At 39.1% G+C, this 19,797-nt stretch overlaps 1 long non-coding RNA gene across 3 annotated transcripts in view; it reads right to left on the bottom strand.

The window, feature by feature from the left end:
* LOC102147755 (uncharacterized) overlaps positions 1 to 19,797 on the bottom strand; it is a 92,449-nt gene that overhangs the window by 43,913 nt on the left and 28,739 nt on the right. The window contains exon 5 of one of the 3 annotated variants that reach the window (XR_011440714.1): positions 12,845 to 13,266. The exons of the other annotated variants lie outside the window; for them this stretch is intronic. This is a non-coding gene — a long non-coding RNA (uncharacterized lncRNA). The remainder of the gene's footprint in view (positions 1 to 12,844; positions 13,267 to 19,797) is intronic. 3 annotated transcript variants of the gene reach the window in all.

The raw sequence follows: 19,797 nt of genomic DNA, 5'->3' as shown, positions 1-19,797 counted from the left end.
GTATGTAAAGAGAACAATAAATGTGTGGGAAATATGAGAGGGAGGTTGAGAGAAATTGAGGAAAAGATGTGATGATTCAATATGCATCTCGTACAAGTTCTTCAACAAGTGAATAAATAGAATTGGGCAGAATTAATATTCAAACAGATAATGATTAAGAATATTTAATAACTAATGAGAAACATAATCCTTATATTGACAAATCACATCAGGTCTGAACTAGGGCAAATACAAATACATCCCCACATAGACATATTGTCATGAAACTGCAGAACACCAAATTCAAAGAGAACATCTTAGAAGCAATCAGAGAGAAAAACCAGATTATCTAAAAAGGAATAGTAATTAGATTTTTCAGCAGCAGGAATAGAAGTCAGAAGGCAATGGAATAATATCCTCAATAAAATGAGAGATTAAGAAGTCTCTGTCAAAATTGCTAAATCAATCCAACAAAAAATTATTACGGATGTAAAATATTTCAATAAATCCAAAATCTGTTTCTTCAAAAAGACTCAATAAAATAGATAAACCTTTGGCAGAGTTGTACCAGTAGCAGTAGTAGAACAAGAACAAGAATGAGCGGAAAAGGTGCACGTATGCAATTATACGAACTAAAAAGCCATTGGTAAAATATAATTAAAAATAAAAGAATTAGAAAATTTAAGGCAAGTTTTCAGAAAATTATCAAGATTGACTCCAGAAAGAGATCACAAATCCAAATGGATCTCTAAATTATTAAACTCAATCAGTAGTCGGAAGTCCGCTCACAAAAAAGTTATGAGCCCAGACGGTTACAGAGGTGAGTTTTAGCAAACTTTCAAATAACTGGTAGTACTACCTCATACTTCACACTTTGTACTGTTATGAAGACTAGAATGGAAACAAAACAAAGAAAATTTCAATTCACTTTTTAAACTTGCATACACTTGATAGTAAACTGAAAAGTGTAAGAAAAAAATGATAAGCCAATTTTATGTATAAGATAACGCCTAATCCTAGTAGGTGTGTATAAAAAAATACATCATTCTTAACGATGAAACTTCCAAAGTCCCTTTAGAGGCAGTAACCAAAATGATGACTGTTTTCCTGTTTCTTCCAAAGTTGTAATGGTGATCCTACCTAGTGCAATAGGAGAAAAGAAGAAAGAAATAGGAGGTAAAATGATTGGAAAACAAGAAATAAAATGAGTATTCCCAGGTGAGAAGATGCTTTACATGAAAAAATTCCAAAAGAAAATCAGAACTCTCTTAGAAATAAAAAGATAAATCATCAAGATTGCTGGCCAATAAATTAATAGAAAAGAAAAATCAGTAGCTTTCCCATAAACTAACAATAACGAATAAGATTATACAGATGATAGATAGATAGATAGATAATCTCTTCACAATAGCCTCAAAACTATATTACTTTAAGAATTGTCTATCAATATAATATAAGATTTAATGGAGCCAATTGTAAAATTTTATTTAAAAGCATAAAATAAGATCAAAGTAAGTGAGGAGGTATTCCATGCATGTGGATGAAATGATTCAATATTCTAAACAGGTACATTTTTCCTAAGTAAATCTATAAATTCAATGCTATTCCAGTCAAATTCCAATAAAATTTTTGAAAAACTGATCACATATTTACATCGAAAGTAATGAACCTGGAAAAGTCAAGTCCAATTAGAGGCAGCAAGGCAATGGGAATCACTCCATCAGTCTATAAGATACCAAGATGACTTACAAAGCTAGTTAAAACTTTAAACCTGGGAGGTAGTGGGACAAGGATAGACAAAGACAGAAATGCAGTAAAATAGAGAATACATGAATAGAATACACACGAGCACATTTAGACTGAACGCTTTTCTATTAAAATCAGATAAAAGCAAAAATCTTCTCTTGCCACTTCTGTTCAGCATTGTCCTGGACATCTTAGCCAGTGCCAACAATAAGGGGAAAAAAGAAAAAAGGAAGAGAGCAAGGGAGGGAAGGAGAAATTAAAGGCATCCAGAGCTGGAGCAGGGGGCCAAGGGGAATGAAGTATAACTGTGTTTAATGCAGATAAGATTATTCTACATATAGAAAATATTGAGATTTTTAAAAAAGTACAAGAACTCATAAATGGGTTCAACAAGGTTGTAGGATACAAGATCAATATACACATATTGTTTGTATTTCTATATATAATAATGAGCAACCTGAAAATGAAATTAGAAAACAATTTCATTTACAATAACATCAAAAAGAACAAAATACTTAGGAATAAATTTGACAAAGGAAGTGTAAGACTTGCACTGAAAACTAGAAAACATTGCTGACAGAAATTAAAGAAGATCTAAGTAAATAAAAGACATTCCATGTTCTTGGATTAGAAGACAATATCACTGAGAAAAATAATTCTCTAAATTGATCTATAGATTCACCATAACACCAATTAAAATCCCAGCTGGAATATCTTAGGAATTGACAAACTGGTCCTAAAATTTATATGGGAATACCAATGGCCCTGAACAGCCATAACAATTTCAAAAACAATGAACAAAGATGGAGGATTCTACCCAATTTTAAAACTTATTATAAAACTACAGTAATCAAGATAGTGTGGTTCTGGGGCTGGCCCCATGGCCAAGTGGTTAAGTTTGCGCGCTCCACTGCAGGCGGCCCAGTGTTTTGTTGGTTCGAATCCTGGGTGCGGACATGGCACTGCTCATCAAACCATGCTGAGGCAGCATCCCACATGCCACAACTAGAAGGACCCACAACGAAGAATATACAACTATGTATGGGGGGCTTTGGGGAGAAAAAGGAAAAAATAAAAATTCTTAAAAAAAAAAAAAAAGATAGTGTGGTTCTGGCATAAGGTTAGGATAGATCTATGGAACAGAATTGAGAATACAAACATTAACCCTTACATTTACAATCAACTGATGTTCAACAAAAGTGCCAAGTAAATTCAATGGGGGAAATTCTGCTGAGACAATAGGCTATCTATGTGAAATAGGATGAATTTAGAACCTGATATCACACACAAAACTTACCTCAAAATGGATCATACATGTAAATGTAAGAGCTAAAACTACACAACTTCTAGGAGAAAACACAGGAGAAAATCATTGATTAGGCAAAGAGTTCTCATGTAGGAAAGCAACAGCAAAAACCACAAAAAGAAAACATATATATTGGACTACAATAATACTTCACACCCACTAGAATGTCTGTTACCAAACCTCTTAATTCTCAAGTTCGTGTGCCCAATGCACAGTAAGCCAAACACTGAGACATCAGTGTTTGGAGATGGAGAAAGTTTTATTCAAACTGGCCAAGACAGCAGTTGGGAGCACGGGTTCTCTCAAAGTTAACAAGAGAAGAAAGCAGGGAGTTTTATAGAACAAAGGGATGTGGCAGGAGGAGTTCCAGAGAAACGAAGGGGTGATCTGTGTTTCTTTCACTCCTGATAAGCCCCTGGGCAATCTGACTTCTGGGAAGCTCATAAATCCTTGTGACCCTTGAGTCATCCCTCAGGTTATTCAGGAAAATAGCAAATTGACAAGATTGACTTCTTTGCATAACAAGGTCAAAAGGTAACTTATTGAATATTTACAGTAACCCTTAGGTACCCAGGTTCATGTCTATCATCAAAAACAGCATACAGCGTTAGTGAGAATGTGGAGAAAATGGAACTCTCATATGTTACTGGTGGGAGTGTAAAAATGGTACAGCCAGCTTGACAACAGTTAGCCAGTTTCTTGGAAAGTTAAACGTAAACTTACTGAATTAGTCTGCTAGGGCTGCCATAAAAAAACACACACCCACAGACTGGGAAGTTTAAATGACAAAAATATATTTTCGCATGGTTTCCTAGGCCAGAAGTCCAAGATCAAGGCATGGGCAGGTTTGGTTTCTCCTGATGCCTTTCCCCTTGACTTGCAGATGGCAGCACTCTTGCGTGCCCTGGCATGGCCTTTCCAATGTCCTGGAGCATTCCTGGTAACTCCTCTTCTTAGAAGAACACCAGTCCTATTGGTGTAGGGCCCCACCCTTATTACCTCATTTAACCTTGGTTGCTTCTTTAAAGGCCCTATCTCCAAATATGGTCACATGTAAATTTGGAGGGAACACAATTCAATGCATAACATTTACCATACAATCTTGGGATTCCACTCAGACTTATCTACCCAAAAGGACTGAAAATATGTTTACACAAAGACTTGTATGCAAATGTTCACCACAGCATCACTCGTAATGGCCATAAACATGAGACAATTTTAACGTGCATGAACTGGTGACTGGATAAACAAAATGTGACCTATCCATCCAATGGAGTAATGCTCAGCAAGAAAAAGGAAGCAACTACTGACACTGCCCCTATATGGAGGAACCTCAAGAACATTATGCTGAGTTAAAGCAGTGAGACACAACAGACTACACTTGGCGTGATTACATTCACGTGAGATGTCCAGAAAAGACAAAGCTAGAGGGATGAAAAAACAAATCAATGGTGGCGGCCTGAGGCTGGGTATAGAACTGAAGAGTAAACTGCAAAGTGTACCAGGGAAATCTGGGGGGTGATAGAAATGTTCTAAAACTGGATTATGGTGATGGTTGCACAACTCCGTAAACGTACTGACCATCATTGAATTTTATGCTCACAGTGAAGGAATTTTATGTTATGTAAATTATACCTCAAAAATCTATGGGGGGAAAACACTTTTCAGGAAAGAAATAGTGTAGGGATTTATGACAGAGCAGGCCCATGAATCTTAGCGCTTTCTCCTTTCCCATAGGTCACATTCCTTTATGGAAATGACATGTTTCTTTTATAAGTATTTCTGGTCATTGAAAAGAACAGAACTTTGAAATGACCTATTGATCATGAAAGCTTGATTCTCAGGAGAAGTCAAACATTGTCAGAGGTGACTTTCTATCAAGGAAGCATTTTGTATCTGGAATCTTTTTTCAGCACCATTGGTTTTGATTCAAGACCACAAAGCTAATTTCTGTCAAAACTTTAAAAGGATATTGTTAAGCATTATTATTTTTTTTCCCACAGCCAGTTAGGAGCAAAATACAACATACAGTTCTCACTTTTATTAAAGATAAAGGCCACACTAGAAATCATATTATAGGTAAGATGTCAATTAGTTTTAAATTGTATGTTGATAATTCCATTCATTTATGAATTTTTCTTCCAGACTTTTCCCCCATGGGAAAAACAATAAGCGAGGGGCTGTTCTTTGTTCTTTGACTGATATTCTCATTTCAATTAGAACTTTTCAAGCAACTGTGGAAATGTTAATGTCACTATGCTGCTTTCTCAAAGCCCGAAGGCTGCACAAGCCTTTGGACCTGGCACCACTTCCCAAGCCAAAAGTCATTTCCAGCTTTGTGCTAGGAACTTAATTGTACTTTTTGATTTGTATTCTGCCACTTAGAATTTCATAATTTTGGATATACTTTTGCATCTAAAGCCAGTTTGTGTCTTAGGCCAAACCCTGAACTGAATTAACTTACCATAAACTCGGTGACCCCGGAGCTATATCAAACCATAACACCAGTGCCCAGTTTGCATAAATCAAAGTAGGGCATGCAGCAAGAATGCCTTTTTGTGTCAGCTAATAAGGCATTATTTTCTGAAGTCGAAACCTCCTAGCGGACAGACATTTTTAATCACTGCATTTTTATACTCAAGCTTTCAAAGTTCAAATTATAATTGCCACAGGACAGCCAGAGGAATCAGATCTTTTTGTTTTTTAATTTCTCTGAATTGCAAGGGAAAAGATTTAGATGGCAAGTGATAGAGAAAATTGAAAAACAAAAACACTAATTCAAAGCTGTATGGTATAACTTGAACAGACCAAACTTGGGCCCAGAGCGATCTGCGTTTAGCTTCAGCGTTGTTTCTCATCGACTCCATCAAATTATTTTCAATCTTTAATTTTAGTTTCTCCATTGATAGAAAGGTGGAAAAACACCTACTTCTCAGGAGGACTGAGTGAGATATAAGAGGGAGAGCTTAACCTGAGAAATTTGACTGTAAAGTCCCTAAAACTACAAGAGAAGTTTTGTATACGGAGTGCTCATGGTTTTCATCAGTTCTCAGAGTTTGTGTGCCCAAGAATCACTAAGGGGCTGGTCCAGTGGCATAGCAGTTAAGTTCACGCGCTCCACTTCAGTAGCCCAGGGTTTGTGGATTCAGATCCCAGGTGTGGACCTATGCACTGCTTATCAAGCCATGCTGTGGCAGGCATCATACATACAAACTAGAGGAAGATGGGCACAGATGTTAGCTCAGGGCCTATCTTCCTCAGCAAAAAGAGGAAGATTGGTGGCAGATGTGGTTAGCTCAGGGCTAATCTTCCTCAAAAGAAAAAAAAAACAAGAATCACTGAGATGGGATACATACGTATTTGGTAAATGTAAATTTGATGATAACTTTTAAGAATGTGTTTATGACGTCAATAACCTCTTTTCTCCATTCTGGAACAAATGATTAGATTAAAGTGCCAACGAGAAGAAGATTCCATTTTGAAGATTCTTTTATACTACCTGTGTAGATGCACTCAACAGACAATGAGAGGCAGTACAAATTGGTGGTCAAGAACGTGGCCTTTGGCTCAGAGCTGGCTAGTGAATGCAGTAAATGTAGTTTACCGTGTTTGACCTTGGACAAGTCATTTAACCCATATGTGATTCAGTTTCCTCATCTGTAAAATGGTGGCAATAATAATAGCCACCTCAAAGGGTTATTTGGAGCAAGAATATAGTTTTGAGGCCAGTGCTTATCTCACGGTAAGCACTGAGAATAGAGAAATAAATCATCTGAGCCCTGCCCTCTTGGCACTCAGCCTAATAAAGCCTTATTTCAAAGATCTAGCCCAGGAGCTCCCCAACTCCCATTGTGATTTGCTATGCTGGCCATTGGTCTTTGCTACAGTTGATGCTGACTAGATGTGGAAATGTGAGATATCTTAGCCTCTCAATTTTTCCTAAAAGATAATGCTATTTCTTCTACATAAGTAGCTTCTGCTCCTGTATTCATTTATTGCCTCACAAATTTTTGCATAATTTGATTAACATTTGAGCATGTTAGCAAATCAGTTGAATAATTTCACACAGAATCGACTTTACTCTATTAGATAATAATAATTATCAACATTTATTGAATAATTACCATGTGTCAGACTTACTCTAGAAAATTTATATACATGAGTTTGCTCAATCCTTGCAACAATTCTTTAAGATAGATATTGTCATACCCATTTTACAGAAGAGGAAACTGAGCTAAGCTAGGTTAAGTCACTTATAGAGTAGCAATTATTTACTGGAGCCAAGGTTCAAAGTCAAGTTGATTTCTTAATTACTTAAGATGGTAGTTTTATTTTACGTTCTATAATTTGAGAGATACCTTACAAAGTCTATTCCCATCATAGAATATTGCCTTTAGAAATTCAAACTTTATTTTTATAAATGCCAGTATTCCTGATAAAAGTAACATATTAAGTCACTAGCAAGATATACTGGTCTGAGGTCTGCAGAGAAGCAGAACTAAAAGGATGGAGATATATATATATACCTATCTCCACATACACACATGTATACATGTACATATACCTATGCGTGTATGTAATATTTGTATATATATGCATACATACATGTATATATGCATATATATGTTAAGCATGTAGGTATATGTGTGCGCATGTGTGTGTGTATACATATATATAAAGAGATTTATTATAAGGAATTGGCTCATGTGATTACACAGGCTAAGTTCCAAGATCTGCCCTTTGCAAACTGGAGACCCAGGAGAGGTGTTGGCATAGTTCCAATCTAGCGCAAAGGCTTGAGACCCAGGGGGGCCAATGGTGTAAGTTCCAGTCTGAGTGCAGGAGAAGACCAGTGTCCCATCTTGAAAACAGGCAGAGAGAGAAGTCTCCCTTACTCCTCCTGTCTTTTCCATTCAGCCCCCTGAAGGATTGGACGAGGCCCCCTCGCACTGGGGAGGGCCGTCTGCTTTACTCAATCTACTGATTCAATGTTAACCTCATCCAGACACGCCCTCACAGACACACTCAGAAGAATGTTTGGCCAAATCTCTAGACACCTGGCAGACCAGTCAGGTCGGCATATAAAATTAGCCATCACACAGGATATTGTGAAGCCGCTATCCCTGGAGGCAAAATACACATTCTTATCATAATTTAGGAGTCATTAGTGAAATATTTTATTTCCAGTATTTTGCCTGATAGAACCCACGATTAAAACACATATTCCCTATGTTAGGCTCTTCCATGTTGACTAAAGCTGTTGGTATCCAGTACATAAATTTGTTTTTCCTATTGTTTTCCTCTCTTTTAATTTCAAATTATTCTCCTTATAGAGTTTCATTTGGTTCTTTTGGTCTAACACGTTATTTGACCTGCTCTCTAAAGTTGCATTAGTATTTGTCTGTGGTTTCTCAGAATTCTTGCAAGTTGTTCTGCAATTTTCTTAAAACCTTTAACCTATTGATCTATAAAGATGTTCTCAAAAAAGTACACAATTTATGCTTTTATGCACTGAATTAAGTCAAAGTGAGTAAGGTTGTAGAATTTTAAAACTCGTTTCCAATGAGATTAAGTAAATAAATACTCAGAAACCCACACAATTGTTACGGTGCTGACTACATGCCTGTTAATATTTATAGGTCAAACTATATGAAATTTCCAAGATTTGCCTGTTTGCATGTGTAAAACATTATCACTTTCATCTGGTTCAACCTAATAGATTTAGAACTCGTTTTTCAGGGTCTTTGTTCTTACTAATACTTTTGTACAAAATATCCTTTTTCAGGCTATTTTTCATAATTGACTCTTTCTTATCCTTGAGTTCTTAGCTCAAATTTCCCTTCTTTGTTGAGGCCTTCCTAGACCATCCAATGTAAAAGCACCAAACCGTCACCCCCAGTGAAGTTCATACTCCATACTGTGTACTTCTCTACACTCACCAGTATCTGATTGGCCGATTTGTTTACTTATTAAAACCGGCTCTCTCTAAAAGAGAGCACTTAGTACCTGGTATATAGTAGTTATATGGTGGACATTGAATAAATAAATGAGCTAATAAATTAGTGCTTATGCTTTTGTTGCCTGAAAAGATCATGTGAAAACCGTTTGGGATACATTCTAAGTATTTTATTGACTAAAATAAGTTTTCAAAACTTTTTTTTGGTGATAGGAGGGAATAAAGATGTTGAAAACCCACAGGCCCCCAAGATAAAGGGGCTTTTAGGTAAAACTGTGGTGAGGGGTGTGAGAGAGAGAGAAGAGGATGACAAAGATAGATACTGCTGGGAGAGAATTCTCCACGGGCCTCTCTTAGTTTTGCACATTTTGCAAGCAAAGGCACTGGTTGCTCTAGTTTCATATTTTTTTTCAAGGATGTTTGTATAGCAAATGGCCTTGGAAAATAGAGATGGTGTGTCCATTCAGAGTAAAGAGCAGGTTTGATAACTGCCCAGTGTTTGAAGGGTGTCTGTTTCTCAGGCAAAGATCACAGAACATCTGGAATGCTCAGTCAGAATATCTGGATATGAAATCTGGTTCTGCCACTGATTAGTAAGGTATTTCACCTACTTTGAGTTCAGATTTCTGATTTTGTAAAATAGTTTTAATAAAACATGCCTGAAGAACGGTTCTGAGGAGTAAATAAGATGACAACAACCTGTACCACGACAGGCAATCTTAGGTGCTCACCTCCCATCTATTTCGGTCTCCTTCTTCTCTGCCTTCCTTCATTCCTTGAGCTGTCTTTAGAAAATCAAAATACCCACATTTCCTTGGAAGATCTCAACCCATGTCAAAGTATAAAGAAACTGACATTCATGAAATTTATCCAAATATAATGAGCTTAAAAATTTCTGGACAAAAATACAAACATAAACACAAAGTAGATATCATAGAGGCCTAGAAAATCATAGTCAAACTTCTCTGTCACAAGGTCTGCCTTTCACCCAGATAGCTTAGTCTCCCTTGTCAAATATCTACAGGGCACTCACCCAGTGGGTGTATTGAGAGAGAAGAGGATGAGTCAGTGTGAAATGAATTCAGCTCAAATAACAGAAAACCCAACAAACAGTGGCTTAACGAAGTAAAGGATTTACGTGGCTCATGCAAAAGAAAGCCCAAGGGCAGCTAGTTTAAGTGTAACGATGCCATCAAAGATCTTTCTAATCTTCCATCCTTAACATGAAAGCTTTCAGCCTCAGCTTGTCTCTTCTCACTAACATCAGGTGAGCCACATGAACAGCACCCATTAAATTGGTAACTCTAGAACTCTCCCTCCAAAGTTCTTTTAAATTTCCTTAACAGCACTTACTGACCAAATACCTCATGTCCAGTTGATATTTAGCCTGAGAGGAATTCTGCCCAATTGGGCTGCATTTCAGGCCCAGAATGCTGACAGCTGCCTCCAGCCTTGAGCAGCTTCTTCTCTACCAGAGTGGCCCGGGTGTCCCATGGTGACATTTCTCATACCCCACTATGGGGCAAGGATCAAGCACAAAGCTCTTTCCTGTTCACTTGCCCTTCCCGGTCGAGTGCTTATTAGGTTACTTTACTCCACTGACTAACACGTTTGTTACGTTGAAATTCAACAGATCATTGCAACTGATCTCAGCTCAGGTCATCACCCCTCTTCTTTTTCAGAGAACACCAAGAATAGTTTGCCCTATTCCAGAATCACAGTTACCATGGAACGAATGACAAGTGATCCTATCCCCTTGGCACAGATTACACTAGATGGGAACATGTCAGCCCTTAAAGTTGGGCTCCCAGAGGGGAGTGGGTAACAGGAGAAGCACAGTGAGAGCAATTTCCTCAGCCTCAGAATTAGGCAACTGCTTACACTTCAAAAAGACGTAATTCTTTTTTAGAAAACAAGAGTGCTCTGCCTAAGCAGTCCAGGGTAGCTGCATCAGCTTCACAGAATCGAGAATCTAAATCTTTCCATCTTTCTGTGCCACCATCATAACTCATTTCTTGTGAGAAGGATCTGCCTTCCCAGAAATCCCCAGCTAATTTCCACGGATATCTCTTTGGTAAGAACAGTGTCACACAGTCACATGGAGTTGCAAGACAATCTGGGGAATAAAATATTTTAGGAGCCAAATCTGGCTTCTGCTAATAAGGAAGAAGGAGAGAATGAATACCGGGTAAATAACGAGCAGCATCTGCCAAGTGATAAACTAGGAAGTGGAGACTATGCTAGCTTTTATAAATTACATCTGCCTCCATTTATTAATTATTGCCACATTTTGAATTATTTTCTATTGGATGCAATGAATGGACTTTAAGTCCTATGCAAGTTTCAATGTTGAGACGAAAGCCCCATCTCTCTGCCACTTTATTCTGATCATTTCCCTCATACCCCAAACTCTCCATTCCTCACCACTGGGTCCCATGCCATTATGTCCAAGTCTTCAGTCACTACCCACTGAAATCCAGAACAGTCAAAACCAGAGGGAAACCGGTTAAAACCGGAATTCCCAGAAAATTCACCTGTAGGTGATTAGCGAAAGCAATCTGAAAAAGTAAGATATTTCACTGCCTGCCACATAGCGTTTCTCTAGCCCCAGCCCCTGTAAAAATAAAATAGCTTTAATGGAAGCCAACTCATTACCCCATAAAATTACTACAACACATGTGCTTGAAAATGTAAGACAGATATTCTTCACTTGGCATTCCATAGTGAACCACAGAAATGTTCTCCAAGAAATGATTTCATTTTGTTGGTTTTATATTTAAAGTCACATTTTTGGCAGGCAATCCCGAAGACAAAATATTGAGAGCAAACCGGCCTACGGGATAGAACTCAGACTTCTGGCTGCTCGCCCTCATTTGTGTGAACAGCTTACCTGCCCTGTGTACCTGACACAATGAGCTGGGATCATTGGCTCCGTGCTTTCTAGCTGAATATCTCCTCTTGCCAGCTTTCCTCCTCCCTCCATACTCAGCAGAGCTTATTACTTTAGCACACATGTGTGGGGTTATAAAACAGTCTGGATCAGAATTGCTCCTCTGGCACTTAATAGCAGTGTGACTTCGGACAAATCACTTAACCTCCCTTTGCCTCAGTTTACCCATAAATAAAGTAACTATCACAGTAACATCTACCTCATAAAACTATTATGAGGATTGGATGAGTGAGTACATTACACAGAATTCAAAATATATTATGATGTACATCCGAAAGCTATATAATGTTATAATCCAATGTTACTGCAAATAAAAAATAAAGAAAAAAAAAAGAAAAGAAAAAGGTTCTCAGAAGAGTGTCCAGCATGTAGTGTTACATAAGTTGTAGCTATTATTATCATCTAGCTGGGTAATAGGACACGGCCTAAATTAGCCACCAAAATGGCCCCCTGAAAGTAAGACTTTCACAACCAGAATAAAAGTATTCTGTAGAAATACATGCAGAAGGGGACAGCTTTTGGTCGAACAAGGATCTGAGGAAGCCGAGTGATCATGGAAAGTTGCCTAGGATTCCAATTCACTATTTCCTCTGAATGCTTAGGGATTATAAAATTGTACGGAATAGACGCAGCTCAGAGTTTATCACTTACAGTTTCTTCACTTTACAAACGAAACACATATGTGAGTTAACACAAGGTCACATGAGTAATTAGTGAAGAGCCAATACCAGGATCCAAAACTTTTGAGACCTGAGACAGTCATCTTTTTTCCACATCAAGGCAAGAAAATGACTTCATCCCCTCTCAGGTGAGGATGGAAGAGGAAGAGAAGAGTGACCTGACATAGACTATGAATCCCAGAGGTATCTGCTTACGAAGGGGCCCATTCTATCTCGGGGATATTTACCTAACACGACATCTTGAAATCTTAGAAGTCTTCAGGCTTGGATCTCTACAGCTGTTTATTCAGCTGATTCTCTATCTCCGTTTCTTACAGTGAAATGTGGAACTTTTTTTAAATAGTGTCTGGGCAGCTTGAAATTTTCAAGATAGGCCAAAAAATGTCCTAGTTAGCTTTTCCCATTTCGAGGCCAAAATGACAATCTTATCTTCTTCCTGTTTCTCTTTGCTCCTGGAGTGCAGCTACTGATTTCAGAATCATGTCCAGCAGCAGGATATACATTTGTGTGGCATTTTCATTTCCCAAAGTGTCTGCATCGTCTCTCTTAAGCCTCCCAGTATCATCCCCACTTGACTGATGAGGAAATCAGGACGTCGAGGGGATTCACTGATTCTCTTCCAAGATCACGTAATGAGTAAAGGGGAAGCCTGATAAGAAAACAGATTTTTCTGAGTCATTCTCTCTTTCCTCCAGTTATTCTACCAATATTAATGTGTGCTTTCCACGTGCACTGAGGATACGGTGGTGAAAGTCATTCGCAGTCCTTGCTTTCACGAAGCTTATCTCACATCTAGGTCAGTTAAGTTCCATCCTAACACACAGTAAAACTTATCAATGCCATCCATGAGTTTATAAACTAATCAAAAAAGTGAAATATACCAAAGGGACCAGGCAGAGAGAAAGAGGAATATTTGTAAGATAACTTAATATAAAATAAATTATAAACATGCTGAGGTGACTAAAGTAGTGTTCAGATGACAGGAATGGTGGAAGCAACTGAGAAAGACCACGTGGCGAAGTCACCGTCACTGCTTCCCTTCCAGCTCCCCTCCCCGTCACTCTACGCATCCTAGCCACAGCCACACCAGGCTGCTTTCATTTCTTAGCACACCTCGTGTACTTTTATCCTGCCTTGCTACTGTTCCTGTTCTCTATACACCTTCCCCATTATTCCTTTCCAAATAATTGATTCACTTTTCATTTTATTCATTCTTCAAAGCCTAGTTCAAAAGTTCTTAAGACTGATAAAATCACCTGTTTAGGAATCTTTACCCAGTAACTGGGGCCTTCTGAGAACATAAGAGATTCTAGGGAATAAAAAGAAAAAGTCAATTTGTAATAACTTGGCAAACTTTTTCATCCCCACAAAGTCAAGAGACTCTATAAGAGAGAGTGATGCGATATCTCAACCTTGTTCACTCACTCAACAAATTTCTATTGAGCACCTATTCTGTTTTTCTAAGTAAAGATACATCATTGAATGACAGGTGCCATCCCCTTGTGAAGCTTTAATTTTGGTGAGACAGGCAGACAATAATAATAAATATAACTTAATAGAAATAAATATATATAATTCAAAACTGTGGTGAGTACAAAAAATTAGAGAGAATGGGATGGTGTCTTAGGGGAGGGAGAGTACTTTGGTCGATTCCCCAGCAGCTGCTCCATCTTCTCTTGACAAATAGCAGCAATGTGTGGTTAGAGTAGCAATGTGTGACCTCAGCTCAAAGAGGGATGACTATTATTACATGAATGAATCCCAGCCACTTTATTAGTGATTGGTTCAAGCATAATCATGTGACACAGTTCCAGCCAACGAAATGTAAAATAAATCTGTGGCATGCATCTGAGAAAGTTTTTCTCATTTTTAAGAAAGGGTTGTGAGAAAGTAGTTTCACGGCATTAACAAAGAACCTATAGCCTAGATTTTCCCTAGGACCATCTTACGACCATGAAAAGCAGCAGCCTTAGAAGGAAGATGATGCTGTGGAAGCCGGAGTGGAGAAAAGGAAAGAACCCTTTCAGATACTAAACCATTCACCTGAAACTCACCCAATCTCAGGCCTTCCTCTTGCGTGATGTGATGTTTCCTACTGTTTAAGTGGATTTGAACCACATTTTCTTTTACTTGTGCCTGAGAGCAAATGACACAAAAAGCTGGATGGTCAGGTAAGACCTCTCTGAAAAGGCAGCATTTGAACTGAAATCGAAATGATGAGAAGGAGCCAACTGGCCAAAGAGCTGGAGGATTTGGAAGCAGCCAAGATAAAGAGTCTAAGAAGGAAAGAAATAACTGCCAGTTTTTGAGGGATAGGAGGAAAGCCAGAGCAACCAGAAAAGAGTGAACGAAGGGGAGAATGAGATGAGAACAGATCAGAAGGTAGAGAAGCGTCAGCTTGTGTAGAGTTTCATCAGCCACAGTAAGGGTTTGAACCAAGATTTGTACAGAATCACAGCATCCCTTCCTTGAAAAGTATAGCAGGAACAGAATTTTTTGATTCTCATTCTTTCCGAAGTTATGGACTTTTCATGACATTCACAGCAAAAACCACCTGAAATGCTCTCTAGCCCCCTCATCCTTTCTGGAGCTAAGACCCACATCTCAATTTTGAAGACCCGAAGTTATCTAGTTCTGATAGAACACTGAGGAATATGCATCCTTCTTAGGGTCATAAACACCCATAGGCAAGGATGTGGGCAGAAAAGCTATGATTATCGAGAATTTGCTGAAAGACAAATGGAAAGGGAAAAGAGAAATCCAGAAATCCAGATTTCCGAGCATACAAACAATTCCACCTTAAGGTACTTTTCAAATATCCAGAGCTGAAAGGAGAAGGAGCGTGTTAAATTGTCACTGCTTATCTTTGTAGGTTGTTTAGTAACTGGGAAATTGTATCTAAATCCTTAACATATGACCAGTATAACACCTATTTGTAATTACTCTATTTCAAACCTAATATTTTAGTTCTGTATGTATGAGTCTGTCTTCCCTAAGAGATTGTAAGTTCCTGAAAGAGAGAGACACCTTTGAAATCTCTTTTGTATCCCCCACCACCTGACAGTTCTAGCCATATAACAGAAGCCCATTTTTGATAAATTAATGGTTCCTTAATTGCCATCTAACACTGACAGACAATACTAAGATTTCATTTTTCAGTCATACAGAATGCACACTACATAAGCTCATTCCAGCAGGTTGTGACAAAATTTTATATAAAGGAAGGATTCTCTTTTGGTTTTTGAGTAATTGCAGTATGTCACCTGTCTTAGAAGTTTGACTGCTATCTGAGTTTCTGAAGCAATAATTTCTTCACTCATTTCATAGAAACTGCTCTGAATTGCAAAACTCTGTCTAAAAATGTACCCTCTTTCACAGTATTCTTCAAGTATCAATTTCCTTAAAGAATCATTTCCGGGCACCCCAAATTTGGTCTCGATGTCCTTCCCATGTGTTCCCGGAGCAAGCTGGTTTATATGGCTCAGCTTAAATGGCTCAGTCTTATTCTGGTAGATACAAATTACATGTTCAGTTGATGGACTAAAAGAAAACTGGTGACCTTCAACTCCTTCCCCACCTCCAAGCTCTTTCCAGGGAGTTAATCAATAAAATAATGTCTGCCATGTATCTTTCATGCAATAAACAAATACGTACACATATTGTTGACATTTGTAAAGTAGCACACACTGTGCTAAGAGCATTCACACGTATTATTTCATTTCATTTCATCCTCAAGACTTTTCCCTCCAAACCCAGGCACCTTTCCCCATTCTTCTTCATTTCCATCTCCAGCATGAGCAATGGAAACTGAAACTCAAAATGACAAATCTGGAGGGCTACGGGAATAAACAGTTTTCAGACTACTCCCTTATGCTCAATATGTAAGCCTTAGACTCACTGAGTGTTAGCATGCCTTGAGAGCAGGGCGGTCATTCATCTGGGTAGACTCTTAGCTCCTACATCATGGCCAGCATGTGCTTTGTGCGCAATAAAAGGCCAACTGAATTCAAGGCAGGAGAATGATCCCTTTAGGAAGATTTTCAACATCAGGCTACAAATATAAGGAAAAAGTATTCTATTTTCCAGGCAAATCCAAACTTTTCTTGCTCAGCCATTTCTTTTCCTCAACTCTTCTGCTTAATCAAGATTTTACTGAAAAAATAACTCATTAATTAAAATCAAGTTCTCTTGCAGAGTTTAATATTCTTAGCTTCTTTCTGTCTCTTCATTAATAGCTCTAAAGCCAGTCGTAGTTTTAAATTCAAAATGGAATATATTACCATGTTTATCCTGCTATTTGCTGGACATTTTAACAAGCAGACTTAATTCATCATCAATCTTTTGACAGAAAATGTTCTTGCAGCCGCTACATGATCCCGGGTAAATCAGGACTAGCTCCCACAATTAATTTCTGAGGCTTTATACCTGTCAAAGAGAAACTGCAAATGACTTAATGTCTGGAAGGATGTCAGTGTCCCGGCTGTCATTATCTGCCAGCGAGCAATCTCAGCCCCTCTGCTCAGTTCCAAGTGAGGTGAAAGTGCAAGATTCTGGATCTGTTCCTAAGGGTTCCTCACTTTCAGAGAGAAAAATTATGAAATTATTGAGGTCTCATTTGACTCCATAATGGATATATTTTAAAGTGTGTGTTCACTTTTATTTAAAATATTGCTGTATCCTTACAAATTTAATACACTTAAAAAAAATCCTTTGAAAGTGCAAGTTTTGATTTTTGTCATTACCAAGTTATTTGACATTTAATAAAGTGGAATGAAAAGATTTTATCTCTTTTAAGCAAATGAAGATATAAAGCGGTTGCCATTTCCCCATCCATTTGTAGTTGCTGTTATACAGAGAGAAATGAGCTCGCCCTCAAACGTGTGTGCCTCAGTGTCCCCAGGCGGCTCACCAGCAAACAAAAGTGAACTCATGATTCAGATGGACTGGTAGGTTTGGGTCTTATACTGAATCCGCTTCTAGAATTTTTTCTGGAATTTGAGCCAATCATTCTGGGAAAATCATTTGTGATTTAAACGATGAATGGAGCTACGTTGTTGTTAGTTTACCTCTTTCGTTGGAAAGACATCCTTGGGTTCCTCAGGAATACAAAGGCAGGCAAAGTCACAGCCTTTCCAGGCCGAGATTCTTCTGCTCGAAAGCCAGCCCACAGGCCAGGGATCGCACCGCTGAAGAATTCTCATGACCAGTAACCCTCCAGTTAAAGTGGCCATTTGTGTGTCTTCTTCAAGGCATTTTTTTTTTTAATAAAGTTGCCCAGATTGGTTTTTGTCGTTGCTGTGAGACTTTATATCAGACAAGCTGTGTCTTCTGCCTCCCCTAAAACAGCTCAGTGTCTCACAACGGGAAGCTACTGGGCTATCCTCCAGTGCCTTGAGATGGACAGTCTCATGGCACAGGAGAACACAAACAGGGGTAAACAGACAATGAAATCCAGGCTGTCCCACGCCTCCACCAGAGAATCGTGGACTTTAAGGGCTTTCCAGGACCATCTAGCCTGATTTTCCATGTTACTGATGGAAAACCCTAGGACTAGGTTGGTTCAAGCACCTTTCCAAGATCACAGAGTCGATTAGTGGGTTAGAAACCTATCTTCTGGCTCCCAGATTTGTTGTTTCTAAGTCGTTTTATACTTCAGATCTTGTTCTCACCATTCCTGTGCTCTCCTGCAAAGGGCTGGCCTCCCCCAGCCTCCACTGCCATCTGCCTTTTTCACCAGCTTTGGCCACTGGTGGAAGATTGGTGGGCTGGAGAAGGGGAGAAGCAAGGAGGGTTTTAACAAGGTCCATGAATGGGAAAGCCGTAATATTCCATCTTCCATCCACAAGCATGAGGGTGAAAATCAAGATTTAACCCTTACATTAAGGATGGAAAACTTCAAAGCTTTCAGGAGCTGGCTGGGTCACCTGAGTGAACAAAGCCGGCCCGGGGGGCACCATGGAGAACACTTAGCCCATCTAAAGAGGAGAGGCCACCACACCACTCCAGACAATTACTGCCGTGTGAAAAAGCTGGCTTATGCTGCCAACTAGTCTGGTTTTCTAATTCAAGGAAGACATCCAGAATTGTATGCGAATTCTCTTAGTTTTAAATGATAGAGAGTATTTCATTTTTAATATTTTACATGATATGGGCCAAACACAACCTGGCCATAGGAGGAACCTGGTAAAGAGCTTGTGATCCTGGCTTTTTTTTAATTTATTTATTTTTTTTTTTTTTGAGGAAGATTAGCCCTGAGCTAACAACTGCCACCAATCCTCCTCTTTTTGCTAAGGAAGACAGGCCCTAAGCTAACATCCATAGCCATCTTCCTCTACTTTATATGCGGGATGCCTGCCACAGCATGGCTTGACAAGCAGCGCCATGCCCGCACCGGGGATCCGAACTGGCTAACCCCGGGCCATGGAAGCGGAACATGCGCACTTAACCGCTGCGCCACCAGGCCGGCCCCTGTGATCCTGGCTTTAGAACAACCGCTCACCTGGGGACGGAAGGTGCACTGAGGTGTTCACAGTGCACTGCAGGGTCAGAGCAGCCATCGGGGCAGACCCTCTGCTCCCCGCCCTCCACGTCTGATGCTTGGTTCTTCACAGCCGTCATTCTATCTTGCCAAATCATCTCAGCACCATACTGAAATATTACACTTCGCTTGGCCTATTTAAACCCAGACCAAGCATGATCCTACAGTGTTTGTGGGGATGGAAAGGGCAGCATTTGATAAAGAACATGCAACCGAGTGTCTAAAAAGCACACAAATCCTGTTGTAAGTACACGGCATACCTTCAGTTATTATCCACAAATAAACCCCGGTCATGAGGTTTGGGGTTCCTCTCGGTTGCATGTTGATGATAAATTCTCTGTGGAACTGACTCCAACCCATTAAGCAAGCTTGCTCCTGCCACCGTGGCTGTTAATTTGACAGGACACTGTCACATTAAGTAGAACAAACATGTTTTCGCCCAGTCGGCCATCCAGAACCGACATGGCTGTTACTCTAACAACCGGATATTGATTGGAATCACTCACCCCTTCCGACCCTCCACTGGGAGGTAGAGACCAAGCTTGGGCGGAGGGAGGGTTTGTTTCTTTGGCGCACACACGGAGCATGTTAAGGAGAGCCACAGATTTTAAGCCATTTAGTTCCTTGTCAGGTTCACCCTTC

Source organism: Equus caballus, chromosome 7, assembly GCF_041296265.1.
Source record: "Equus caballus isolate H_3958 breed thoroughbred chromosome 7, TB-T2T, whole genome shotgun sequence".
In the NCBI taxonomy this organism is placed as follows: Eukaryota; Metazoa; Chordata; class Mammalia; order Perissodactyla; family Equidae; genus Equus; species Equus caballus.
Note: the sequence above shows the minus strand (reverse complement) of the source record. Positions and strands in the feature narration are given on the sequence as shown.